A 13,071-nucleotide genomic window follows, 5' to 3' on the forward strand; every position below is an offset into this window, starting at 1 on the left:
TCATCAGTGCTCCATGATTGATATGCATGGAGTGCTGCTGAGGGGAAACTGTGGCTGTGTACACTGGTACATTCCATGTAGGCTCTATAGGGATCCTATACAGATTTTATTGAATCCTGGGACAAATGTTTTCACTTAGTTAACAGACTGTTGTGATGTCTGACAATTTTTCCTAGTTAGTTAATTTTAGTTCATAGTGAAGCTATGAATAAAGCTAGGAAAAAGGCATGTACATAACGTTGGGTAAAACTTGCTGGACAAGGTACTGGAGAATAGGTACCTGGGTATCAGTGCAGTATATCACTGGGGTATCAGTGGAGTATATCACTGGGGTATCAGTGGGGTATATCACTGGGGTATCAGTGCAGTATATTACTGGGGTATCAGTGGAGTATATCACTGGGGTATCAGTGGGGTATATCACTGGGGTATCAGTGGGGTATATCACTGGGGTATCAGTGCAGTATATCACTGGGGTATCAGTGCATTATATCACTGGGGTATCAGTACCGTATATCACTGGGGTATCAGTGCAGCATATCAAACACAATGCATATCTAGGCAGAAGAATAAGAAATAAAGGAGATATAAGTGGAAATGGGTATGCAACATATGCAATACATTACTTTAAATGCTATTGTTTGCTATAGGGCATTTGCATGTCATGTGGTAAACATTCCAGAAATTACACTCTGACTAAAGATCGTACAGAAGCATGATGTTCATTTTAAGTGTTTACCGACCATCCCAACAAAATCTGATATGATACATGATGTCAAAACTGGAGAAGAATATATACAGAAGTTAACAAATATCTCAGTTATTAATATGGGGTTTCTCTTTCAACAGTTTCTGTATTTAGATGTAAACAAGTAGAATTCACAGTGCAAAATGCACTACAAGTAACTACCAGGATTTCTCTATCCACATGGAAAATTAACAAAAAAAGAAAGCTTTAGATCAACCCATTCTGTTTAGTCCTCACTACTGACACAAGAGATAAGAAACCTAAAAAGGTACCATGTATTACTTTTCTGCACACGATCAAGAAAGAAACCTTAAAGATATTTAATATTTTCACTGAAGGGAAGAGAGAAAAGAAACAGTAGCAATAACATAAAAGTTAAGGAATTACAATGAACCTAGAAAGAGCTTGCCATTTATTCAGATTGTGCATGTTAGTGCCTTGCACAGTCTGTAGATAACTATGATACTGGGATAATCAATCCAGAGACAATGATTTTTTTCAGCTGACTGATTCTTTACTTAGACTCAGAATAGCTTGCAGAATCAGAAATTATGAAAATGTTTTAGGATATTAAAAAAAAAACAAAACTGTCCATATCAAATGTTGTGGATGCATGATGAGAAAGTGAAATTATTAGTACAGAAATAATTATTTTATGAAATAGATGCATGTAAGATACAATGTGAGTCAGATAAAAAAGACAAAATGTAAATTTGTGAAATAGTAATATGGTAAAAAAGGAAGTATTCAGAAAATATGCAGTTGAAATTCAAGTCACATGTACTAGATGTGACCATAAGTATGACAGGAAGCACTGAATCAACGTTATATAATGTGTGCCAAAAAATTTCCAAACAAAAACAAAAAGCAAATTTACTTGAACTAATTTGCATATTTTTGAAGAAAACATGACAATGAACAGTTTGAAGAGTCAAATGTGTACTCTGATGAGGTTACTTTTGTTCCATTCTTCTTGATAACTGGTTTTCCAAGCTACATTGACTGATGTGGATCAAGCTGGTAGTACAATTCAGTGTCATTTTTATTTTCACTTTTATTCACTGCCGTATGGCTGGGGACTTGGTATATATCAGTTAGCAGCTACGAAGGGATTACCTAGGAAACGTCTTCTTTTGTGCTTTTTCCAAGTTACTTTTCTCACTATTTACACATTGATAGTGATTTGTTGTATGAGACAGAGGAACATAGGAAGAGCATGTGATGGCACTAGTAATGTAAAACAAATTATACAATGCAGTCTAAAACCACGACAGGCACAGAGACACGAACAGAAGTCAGACTGCTAGAAATCAGTTCTAAGAACTGACAACAAAGTTGCTGAATTTAAAGGAGACATAGATGTGAAGTAGAATGTTTTGTTAGAAGATGCATTAGAACCACTGGGCTTCAAAAGCACTTAAAATAGAGCCTTCTGTAAGTGGTTAACATATACAAATCACTGGGTAGAACAACTGTGTGAAATACTGCTAACATGAGTGTGAAAAGAAGCCAACTTCATATTGCAAATGTTACCAGTTAAAAGGGTGAATTATCCGAATATTGTGGGTTATTTAGTATGTAAGAAGATAGGCATGGACAGATTTACAGTATGAAAGCAAGGTGTATATATGCAGATGCAGTCACATGTTCACAGGGACATTCTGAATACTGTCAAGGTCAATAACAATGATGTCCTTTGATTTATTTATTTATAGGTTTGGTTTTTCTGGGGTAGTACTACATACATGTAAATTGTAATGCTCTATCCGTAATGCATGTTCTATGGAAAGTGCTAGTAACTCTTAGGAGAAGAAGCAGGGACTGAAGTGAATGATAACTGGGGTTCATCATGAAGCAAATAGAGCAAAATGAATGGGTGAGTGGTATGCTTGCTGCATTAAAGTAAAACAAGATTTATGTCTGTACTGAGCTGCAGAATTTCAATAAAGCAATTAAATATAGCATTACCTTTAATTTATAGTTGTAGATGTGGTCTGAGTAATCCCAAAAGTTATGTTTTCTTTAGTGCTACATGCAAACTAGGGGTTCTAGAAGATAAAATACATGAAAAATTATTAACATATGTATAGTTTACATGTCATTAGGAAGGTACAGATTCCTCAAACATCAATGTTGTATTTCATCTGTACCACTTGTATTCCAAAGAGTTAATAATAATCAAACTACTAAGAACAACTGATGAATAAATAAATATGATTGTAATGCAGCAACAAATGAAACCTTATTGACTATGAGCACGTCGATATTCCACAGAATGGTTGCATACATTAAAGGACTGAATGCATCACAGACATAATTGATGATCTCTTTCTGTGGATTCAGAGAAAAACACATTATGACAAGAAACTGATACTGTTGCTAAACTGACTGCCACAACATAAGTTTAGAGTTAAAAAAATAAATGAAAATTAAGTATGGTAAGCCTAAAATACATAGGGCATATTGCTAAACTAAGCAAATAAAGCTTGAACAAGGAAACGTTAGAGTAATTGTGCAAATGCTAAAGCAAGAAAACAAACAGACATTGCTGATTTTTTTTTTGGCAATGATGCATTATATTGTAAAAATTAATGCTCAGAATGTATAGAATACTTACTAAGAAAACTGTTAGAGTGTAGTCTGAAAATGACATTATGGTTGTGAAAAGAGTTTCAAAACACTGAAGACACTAGTTTGAAATGCAACAGTGTTTGGATATTATGATGTACTTAAACAACACTGATCTTACAAGGGCATGCCAGTCAAAATTGTAAATGAGATTAATTCTGCAAGAGAACAGACGACTTCATATAGGTCAGATGCTTTTAAAACAGATAAATCAAATTTGTTCAGATAAAAAGAAACAGGAAAAGTGTATGGATGTGAGGAATTCCATGGACATGTCTGTAGAAAATAAATGCATTTGAAAACAATAAAACCTTGGGAAGGATATTCAGAAATTCTTTGCACAAGGCACCTCTAGGATTACAAAGGATGTTATTTAATCTAAAGAAGTATGAATAGAAAGTGAAATGCAGACCAAGAAAGAAACAATCTGTGATGTCCCCACTCTGGGCCAGTAATCAAGGAGAAACTGATAAAAAACACATTCAAGGCCACATAGATTCCAACAAATCCAGTTCAATAACTTGAAACATAATATCAGCTGTTTTATTTTATTTTATAATAAAGCTTCTTTATATCTGAAGAAGTTTTATTATAAAATAAAACAAAAGCACTAATATTACATTTCAAGTTGTTGAGCTGGATTTGTCGGAATCTCTGTGGCCTTGCGCGTGTTTTTTATCAGTTTGTTTTCTGTTTTGGTTTGGTTTGGCAGTAATCAAGGAGCCTGAATCCTTATGACTGACACTAGAGAGGGAGGTTTACTCAGAATATAAATGGATATATTCAGTACATGCAGACCTCTCTGCATCAATCACAATTTCCATTAAGAGCACACAGAGAACGCAGTCAGCCTGGGGTCTGGATTTCTCTATATCTGTCACTTTCCAGGTCCCCGATAAGACTCTGCACAGGCACAGCTTCAGAGTTAAGTCCGCAGTTGAGTGCACAAGCCAAGTCCACCACCACTCTCTCTGGGAAACCAGTGCTTCATGTTACTTTTCTAAGTAGCTAACACACACACACACACACACATGCACTCACACACACACACACAGTATTAATCCTGCAGGCTAACTTGCAGACATCTAGGATTTTGAACTATTGGAGTGGTTTTCTGAACTTCAAAGATCTATGAAATCCTAATAACATTTCTTTAAAATGGCCTTAAATGACAAATGTAAAGACTTGTAATCCAGGCTGTGCAATGAAAAAATTAAGTTGTTTTCCACAGACAAAAATGGGTAACTACTTATAGTTACATGAATCAGGGATTTACACACGTCATTAATGGTAAGCTGTTCAAAGTTCCGGGATTATTAAATTGTTATCTAAAAATGGTGATTTATGGGTTACTTTGCTCTTGTAATAAGTTTTACATTGGTAAGACCATGGGCTGGATTCACGAAGGCTTGCACGGAGTCTAAGAGTAGTGTAAGACTCCATCCAGGAACAGCCCAAAGTCCGTGTAAGAGCCAAGCTAAAACGGCTCTTACACAGAGTGGGCGTGGATAAGCTAATCACCTCACTTGCAGATGAATAGCATGCAAATGAGGGTGATTAGTGATCCAGGAAGCCCAGAACAGCCCGTGTAAGAGCTGTTTTAGCTGCAGAAATGTACTCAGTTGACAACTGAGTACGTTTCTGCAAAAACTGCAATGGAGCCATGTCAGCTCCAAATAAAGGGTGCATATGTGTCAGGCAGCATGCCAATGGCCAAATATGTGGCCATTGGCAAAGTAACCTGATGCAAATATATTAAAAATATAATTTTTTTTTGGCGATTGCCGATGTTTAAACCCAGCGCAGCCCCGCGCAAACAGGCTGCGCTGTATAAAACATAAAAACGAAGGTTTTAAACCTACAAATGTAGGTTTTATGCAATACATGGAATGTCAATGCAGGGACCAGCAGACCAAAACCAACATGGCCACCGTGTAGTGGTTGCTAAGGGGGGAAGCTGAGTCTAAGAGATGTAATTAAGCATTAGTAGGCAATCTGATGCAAATGAGTGTAAGGATACTGAATTCCACTGTCACATAGCAAATGAGCACATTCTGAGTAGTGTAAGATTTACATAAGGGGGAGGAACAGAGTAGGAGATAGGTGACATCACAGGGGGGAATGTTAGAAAGAAATGCAGTTCATTGGAGGTTAGAGTTACATGACAGATGTCAGACAGATATCATGGAAAGAGGTGTGCCACTAAGTAAGCATGAGAAAGTCAAGAAATGGAAGGTGTACACTGTTGCCTACACCAAAGTTTCTTGCTGGATGTGTATGCACGCGTGCGCCACGGCTGAGTAAGGCAGTGTGCACTCGTGTAAGGCAGACTGAGCATGTGAGAGCGTGTTGGGAGATGTTTAACACCGTTTGCATGGGATTGCATGCGTTTTAAACCGAATAAGCAGATTCTGAACTGTGTAAGTATGTGTGCGCGCGTGTAAGCCACTCTGAGCGTGTTTCTGCTGGTTTGCACATGGCTCCTCCCTGAGGAAACAGAAAGGAAAAAGGAAGCAACAGATTTAGTAGGAAGTTAGCAGGGAATACTGCTGGAGCTAGCAGGTGAAAACAATTAGATGCAGGCAATTACACAGGCAGAATAGTAGCCCAGCCCAGCACTTAAAACTCTGCAAACAGCAGTGCAGAATGTTTCTCTCAAGAGACACTGCAAGACAGGAGTTAAGTTATCAGAAGTGAAAACTGAAAAAGCTGAACTCAGAGCAGAAATGTTAGGGGCTGCCATAGCTGTCATAATGAGACATAGGTGACTTGCTGAGGGTGGTGACAATGCAGATGGTGCCAGACAACCCACAGTGAGGAGACGGAGAAGAGTGTACAGGCCCAGGGTCACCTACCACGGGTTACATGAGCTGGAGATAGTAGAGCTATAGAGTGGACAGAGACCTCCTGCAGCAAATAGTGGAGCTGTGCAGGCCACACCTCACACACAGAACCAACAGAGGGGAACCCATCCCAGTGGAAACCAAGGTATGTGTTGGCCTAAGAATACTAGCAACAGGTACCTTCCAGAGACCAACTGGTGATATGATGGGGATATCACAGGCATCAGCCTCCAGGGTACTGCACCAGTTCCTGGATGCCATGTCAGCACATGTCGGTGATCATGTATATTTCCCCAATGCCCGTGAGGTATTGGCCAGCAATATGCATCTCTTCCAGCAAATAGTGGAATACCCTGAGGTAGTGGGTGCAATAGACTGCACGCACATATGCATCAAAGCACCAGCTGGTAAGCGGGTAGGGCATACATCAACCGCAAGGGCTTCCCTCCATCAACTGCCAGGTCGTGTGTGATGCCCAGGGCATAATAATGAATGTGTGTGCTGGCTGTCCTGGGAGCTACCACGATTCTCACATCTGGCATTTGACGCAGCTGTACCAGACATTTGCCAATGGGGACATCCCACGGACACCTAGTGGGGATGCAGGTTATGCACTGGAGCCGTGGCTGATGACACCCATCAGAAACGCACACACACCTGAACAGGAACGCCATAATGAGGCACACGCACAAACACTTAATGTAATAGAGCGTGTGTTTGGGCTGCTCAAGTCACGGTTCTGGTGTCTGGACACATCTGGTGGAGCCTTGCAGTACACACCAACTACATGTACCCAAATTGTCATGGTATGTGCTATGCTACATAATATGATCTTGTGAAAACAGCTGCAGCAGGACCAGCATAGGGCCGGGCCAAACAGCCCCCCACCATTGCCAAGGCCATCACAGGCAGAGCGTGACTCGGAGGAGGAACAACCTGAGCCTGCCCCAGTAGGCAGAAGGAGGCATGCCCAGTATGCCCTGGCCTTGGCAAAGAGGCAACGCATAGCACATACACTGGCTCAGTAGGAACCCTGGGAATGATACCACTCTCTGACTCACTCATATAGTAACAGGGATGCCTAACATGACACAACCTGCTCTCAAACATGTACAGGGAAGTGTAATATGCGCATCTGACAGAGACAGCCCTGCAGCACCACCTGAGGCATGAATGCTATGTGTTAAGTAATGTAACACCATGTACTATATGCACACCTGAGGACCCTGACTAACATCCTACCCTCACCAAGCATCATGCCACAACATGACAATGAGATAATCAAGTGCAACAATTGACTGAAGAATCGCAGTTAGTCAAAGGGGATCCAATGTGTGCCAGTCTGGGATGACATGCTGAGCATGACATGATGCACCACCTGCTAGGACTGGTGTGCACCTATCAGTGCAGGCCGTATGGATACTGGCAAAGGCTGTTGTCACCCACAGTGTGCCCTGAATAGGTAAGGCTCAAAACGCAAACCTATCTCCATAGGTATCAGAAGGGATAAGAATAAGATAAGGGATAAGTTGAAACAGCAAGATGCATGCAGTCTAAACTCACCCAGTATGGAGAATGTTGATATCTGCGCTGTAACAGAAAACTGAGCCAAGGCCCACAACAGCACCCTAACACTACCAGGTTACACCTCATACTGTGCTGTACAGCCTCAAAACTTGGAACAAGCTACAAAAGGAGGGTGAGTAGCAAGAATTGTCAAGGATAACCACACCCCCATGTTGGTACCACAACAAAAAGCAGCATGGACTAGCCATGCTCAAGTAACAGTGGCTAAAACTGCCCCCCAGTTTATAGCCTGCTATAGACTACTGTCCCAACACCAGGAACTGCACCCGGCCTATGCTGGAATACATGAATATATCAAGTCCTCCAAACCACATTATATTGGGTGACTGCAAATACCCAGACATAGACTGAGAGCATTATACTAGCTCCAACAGTGTAGGACAAAAGTTCATAGAATCCATAAACCAAAAGGCCCAGGAACAACGTACCACTCCCACAAGAGGGGTAAGCATACTGGATGTGATAATCAGCAACATGCGTACTGGATGGCAAGATCAGAAGTGTATTGCTCACTGGTAAAACCAGACCATAGAGTAATCAGACTGGATATACAAATCCTGACCACAGTCCCTGGCCAGAAAACCACAGTGGAAAACATGTGTTAAGCAATATTTGCACTCCTCCAAACTGATGTGGAATCCATTAAAGGTCCCGTGCAGGTGCAAAATATGGGCCTCACCTCAGAACCTGTAATACAGCCATTCCATGAACACTACCAGGAATGCTTGGATTATGCAGTCCTAAATTAAAACAAGACACAATGCCATACACGCAGAAATCTGGCATGGTGGACACCAGCCATAACCAAACCATGCAAGAGAATGAGGAAGCTACTACATGATAGAGCAAACATAAACAATGAAGTAATCACTGATCAGTAGTATGGCAATAAAATCTGTCCACACATACAATCCACTAAGGCCAGCCACAACAAGTGGAATCTGTGAATCCTGAGGCAATGTTATACCTTCCCCAAGTACACAGCCAACCCCCAACTCCACCCAAGAAATACAAATATATGTGAGAGATGCAACCATCTATCCAAACTGGAGGCTGAGCTCCCTCAACTCAGTACTCCCAAAACAAGTCAGGAGGAGAAGGTAACCACACACACCACAAACACAGTCCCACATAGACCTATCACAACTGCAAACCAAACACATAAACACAGAAAAACATTCCCGGAGGCACAAACTACAAACACAGCACACCAACAGAGGCCTCTAAAGCAGACACCCAATCAAACAACCTCCAAACATAGCACATGCAACACATAGTACACAAAGCTGGTGTGCCAAACAGTCACAGGCCAGAAGGTGAAACAACATGCCTGATACAGTTGTAATAGGTGACCCCATAGTCAGACACACTGCTGTCCTGCACACCAGACTGAACAAGGGAAAGGGTACAGTAAGCTGCCTGTGGGCTGCCACAATATGCCACATAACAGAAGTATGCAGGTCACTCCAAAGCAAGTAGAAATATGATGCAGTCATAGTCCATGCTGGTGTGAATGACCTGAGATGTACCGCCCTAGACTACATGAAAAGAGACATAGATGAGCTATCTGATTATGTAGTCCAGGCCGGTATGACACTCACTGTTTGCAGCATCCTACCCTTACCAAGAATAATGCCACAGTACAAACATGGAATGATCAGTCATAGCAAGTGGCACACTTACTGGTGTCATTCCAAGGGGATCCAATGTCTGTCTGCTTGGGATGTCATGCTTGACAAGCCACGCAGCTGTCCTTGGGATGGCCTGCACCTGTTACCCCTGGGCATATGAATATTGGATAAGGCCTTTGCCACCTCCATAGAGCCTTTTGTAGGCAAGGCTGAAAAGACTGACCCACCACCTTAGAAAACATAAGTGGGAAGAAACATAAGGTAAATGCTGACCAATGCCAGATGTGTACACCCCAATATGCATGCTCCCAAGGCCATCCCCAGTATGGAGAACATCGATGTCTGTGCAGTGACAGAAACCTGCTGCAAGCCTCCTGACAGCACACCAGCACTACCAGGTTATACCACGTATCATGTGTCATGGCCCCAAAACCTGGAACAAAACATAAAAGGAGGGTGAGTATCCATAGTCAGCACAGACACCCATATGTCCAGGTAACTGACAATGCACAAGGCATTGGAGTCCATCCATGTGCAACTAACTGTAGGCAAGACTGCTGTACAGTCTGTAGCATGCTACAGACCGCACTCTCACACACAGTAACCCCACCCAGCCGTCCTGAAGACACTGGACAGTATGAATGTCCCACCAAATACCAAACAAGGTACCACAAATTACCACATAGGTGGTAAACCATTATGTATGGAAGGAGTAACCAGGGACCTAGGGACACAAGTGGACAGTAACCTGTTATGTGACACCCACATTGCCAATGTGGCTAGGAAGACTGTCTACATTTGACACCGTATCAGGAAAGGATTCACATCTACGTCAACAGAGGTCATTGTGCCCCTATACTGTTCTCTAATCACACCCATAATCTAGTACAATGCCTCATATGGGATGTACCTTACCTGACACCTGCAGCAGTTAGAAAGACCTCAAAGGTATCTCACCAAGAGGATAAAGGGTCTCAAATATATGTCATATGCTGCCTGGCTGTAGACACCCCAGCTGAATGCAGTCACATACTGCCTACACAGAGGCATTGCATGCCTGTTGTAGGAGGCCATGCCCAACACAGGAGTAATGGACATGCTCCACCCCAGAAAACTCAAATCCATCGGAGCTGTGAGAGTGAGAGATGTCAACCTCAACAAATAATGAAATAGGATGTGCTGGTGGGACAGATACATAATCCAGAGGCTCCCCACACCCTGGACCAGAATCCCACTCCATGTTAGGCAGAGCCCCTCACTGACACTCTTCAACAGGAATCTTGCCAAGTGGATGGATGATTGTAGAGTTACACTGGGGGTCTTCACTGTGTCATGTCCAGACAGAGGCACAGCAAAGCAAATCATAAATGGCCATAATATTCACATAGCAAGGGGTGGCAAAAGCCACACACACTCTGGCTAGGCTAACAAATGCCCTTGGGTGGATAGTCTAGCATGAACCTATGAACCTATGAAGATACAAATTGTACAGGACACTAAGGATAATCACAAGGCTTTCCCAACTGATGGTAGGAACCATGTTGGGAATTCACAGATATGCCCTGAGTCACACAAATATCACAAACACACACACATATTGCCAACATACATCCTGACAGGTGCAGTGCAAACCCCCAGAATGCAGAATATCTATCCCAGCAGACTGCTGGCCCCCTGATATTGCAGATGCTGAGGTAACAGCCAACATCTACAAAGCAAAACACACAGCAGCAATGGTATGAGATGGTGTCCTGGGCTTAGTGCAACATGGACTCCAAGATGAATGGAATGCCAAACCACACTACTGCTCAATGTCAGCCTTACCACAGAATATGTACCCAAAGAGCAGTGTACAACAACAGTGGTCCTTCTCAACAAAGGTGTTGCCTGAATGGATACTGAAAACTACTACCCCAGAATCCTGAGAAGCTCGGTTTGCACAGCTATGGAAAGGATCAGCATGTACCACAGACATAAAGATATTGGGGACCTACTGACACTGGACCCAACCCAGTGTGGCTTTCTCAAGTGCAGATCCTGCCCCTAAACATGTTTGACTCAATTGAAACAGTCATTAAGGTCATTGATGAGGGCAATGTGGTCCACACAGTGTAGCTGGACCTTGCAAAGGCTTCTATACAATACCCTACGTGTTCATTATAGATAAGCTCACCATCTTAAATATAAACCCACATGTCATTAGAGGGGTTGCAAACCAGACCAAGGACAGAACAGACATGGTCAGACATGCTGCAGCCATGTCAGACTACAAACCAGATATAACTGGCATCCCACAAGGCTTTGTCCTGGGATCTCCCTCGTCTGGTATATATGTCCCATAGGTACAGGCAAACATGGAAGGACTGTGTCCGAACATGTTTGCAGAGGACTACAAACTGCTCACCACATATGATCCACCAGCTGACACAAGCATCCCACAAAAGGGCCACATAGAAACAGACAACTGGTGCCATAGCCATGTCAGCAAGCTAATTGCAGAAACGTGTATAGTCAACCCCGTGGATATACAGTAAGTGCCCACCAATTACCACATAGGTGTTAACCCATTATGTAGTTAACATGTGATGAGAGACCTGGGGACACAAGGTGATAGATATCCTGCATTGGACAAACATGTGCTGTAGTGTTTACAGAAACATACCATATACACACCTAATCATGAAGGTTGTCAGATCTAGATAAGGGGAGGTCATTGTGGCTCTGCAGTCATCCTTCATCAGCAGTACAATTGACTACAATCGCCCCTGTGGGATGTACCTCAGCAGACACCTCCATCAACCGTAAAGTCCCCAACAGTACCTAATCAGGAGTATCAAAGAGCTTGCACAGATGACATGTGTTGCCTGTGTTGCTGGCATCAATAAACATGCTGCACCTTGTACAATCTGAATGGCAGTGAGCTATGCACATGAGAGACCTGAACCCCAGCACTGACTTACATAGGACAAGCTGCACTGCATGATCCATAACACAGAAGCCACCCCAACCCATGAGTGAACCCCCAGTACAGGCTACCCATAGAGTCACTTATCAATCTTCCTCAATAGGAATCTTGATGAGTGGATGGGAGATGGTAGATTTATCCTGGGTATCACTGTCATGTCACAGGTAGACAGAGGCACAGTATACTAACCATGACATATGTCATGGCAAACTCCACTTACAATGTGTGTTGAAGGACAAACACACTCTCCAACTAGCATTAGACATGGACTAGGGCACATCGCTAGTGTTTGCAAATGTACACCTATGTTGTGGAATACACTACCAATGTTGGACAAGCCTGGTTTAAGTAGTTCATATCTGAACAGAATGCAACATGGTCAGATGTACACAACTGGCCCCTAACCAGGCTGTTGTGCCCACTATCGAAATGTAAAGCAGTGATAGCACTAAAGCCCAGGATACTGTCCACCACAGTCAAAGTACTACCAGTACACTATACAGTACTACAGTGTTAGGTCAGTGTGAAAGGATGTTGACAACTGTATGCAAAGTATCCCATGCAAACACTGCAGGCACAGTATAATCCTGTTGTGTTCACACACAAAGCAGTTGTACAGTAACTACACAACATGACACACAACACAAAACCATAAACGGGTGATAGTTG

The sequence above is a fragment of the Protopterus annectens genome, chromosome 6.part0 (genome assembly GCF_019279795.1).
Source record: "Protopterus annectens isolate FY-2018-M chromosome 6.part0, PAN1.0, whole genome shotgun sequence".
Lineage (NCBI taxonomy): Eukaryota > Metazoa > Chordata > Ceratodontiformes > Protopteridae > Protopterus > Protopterus annectens.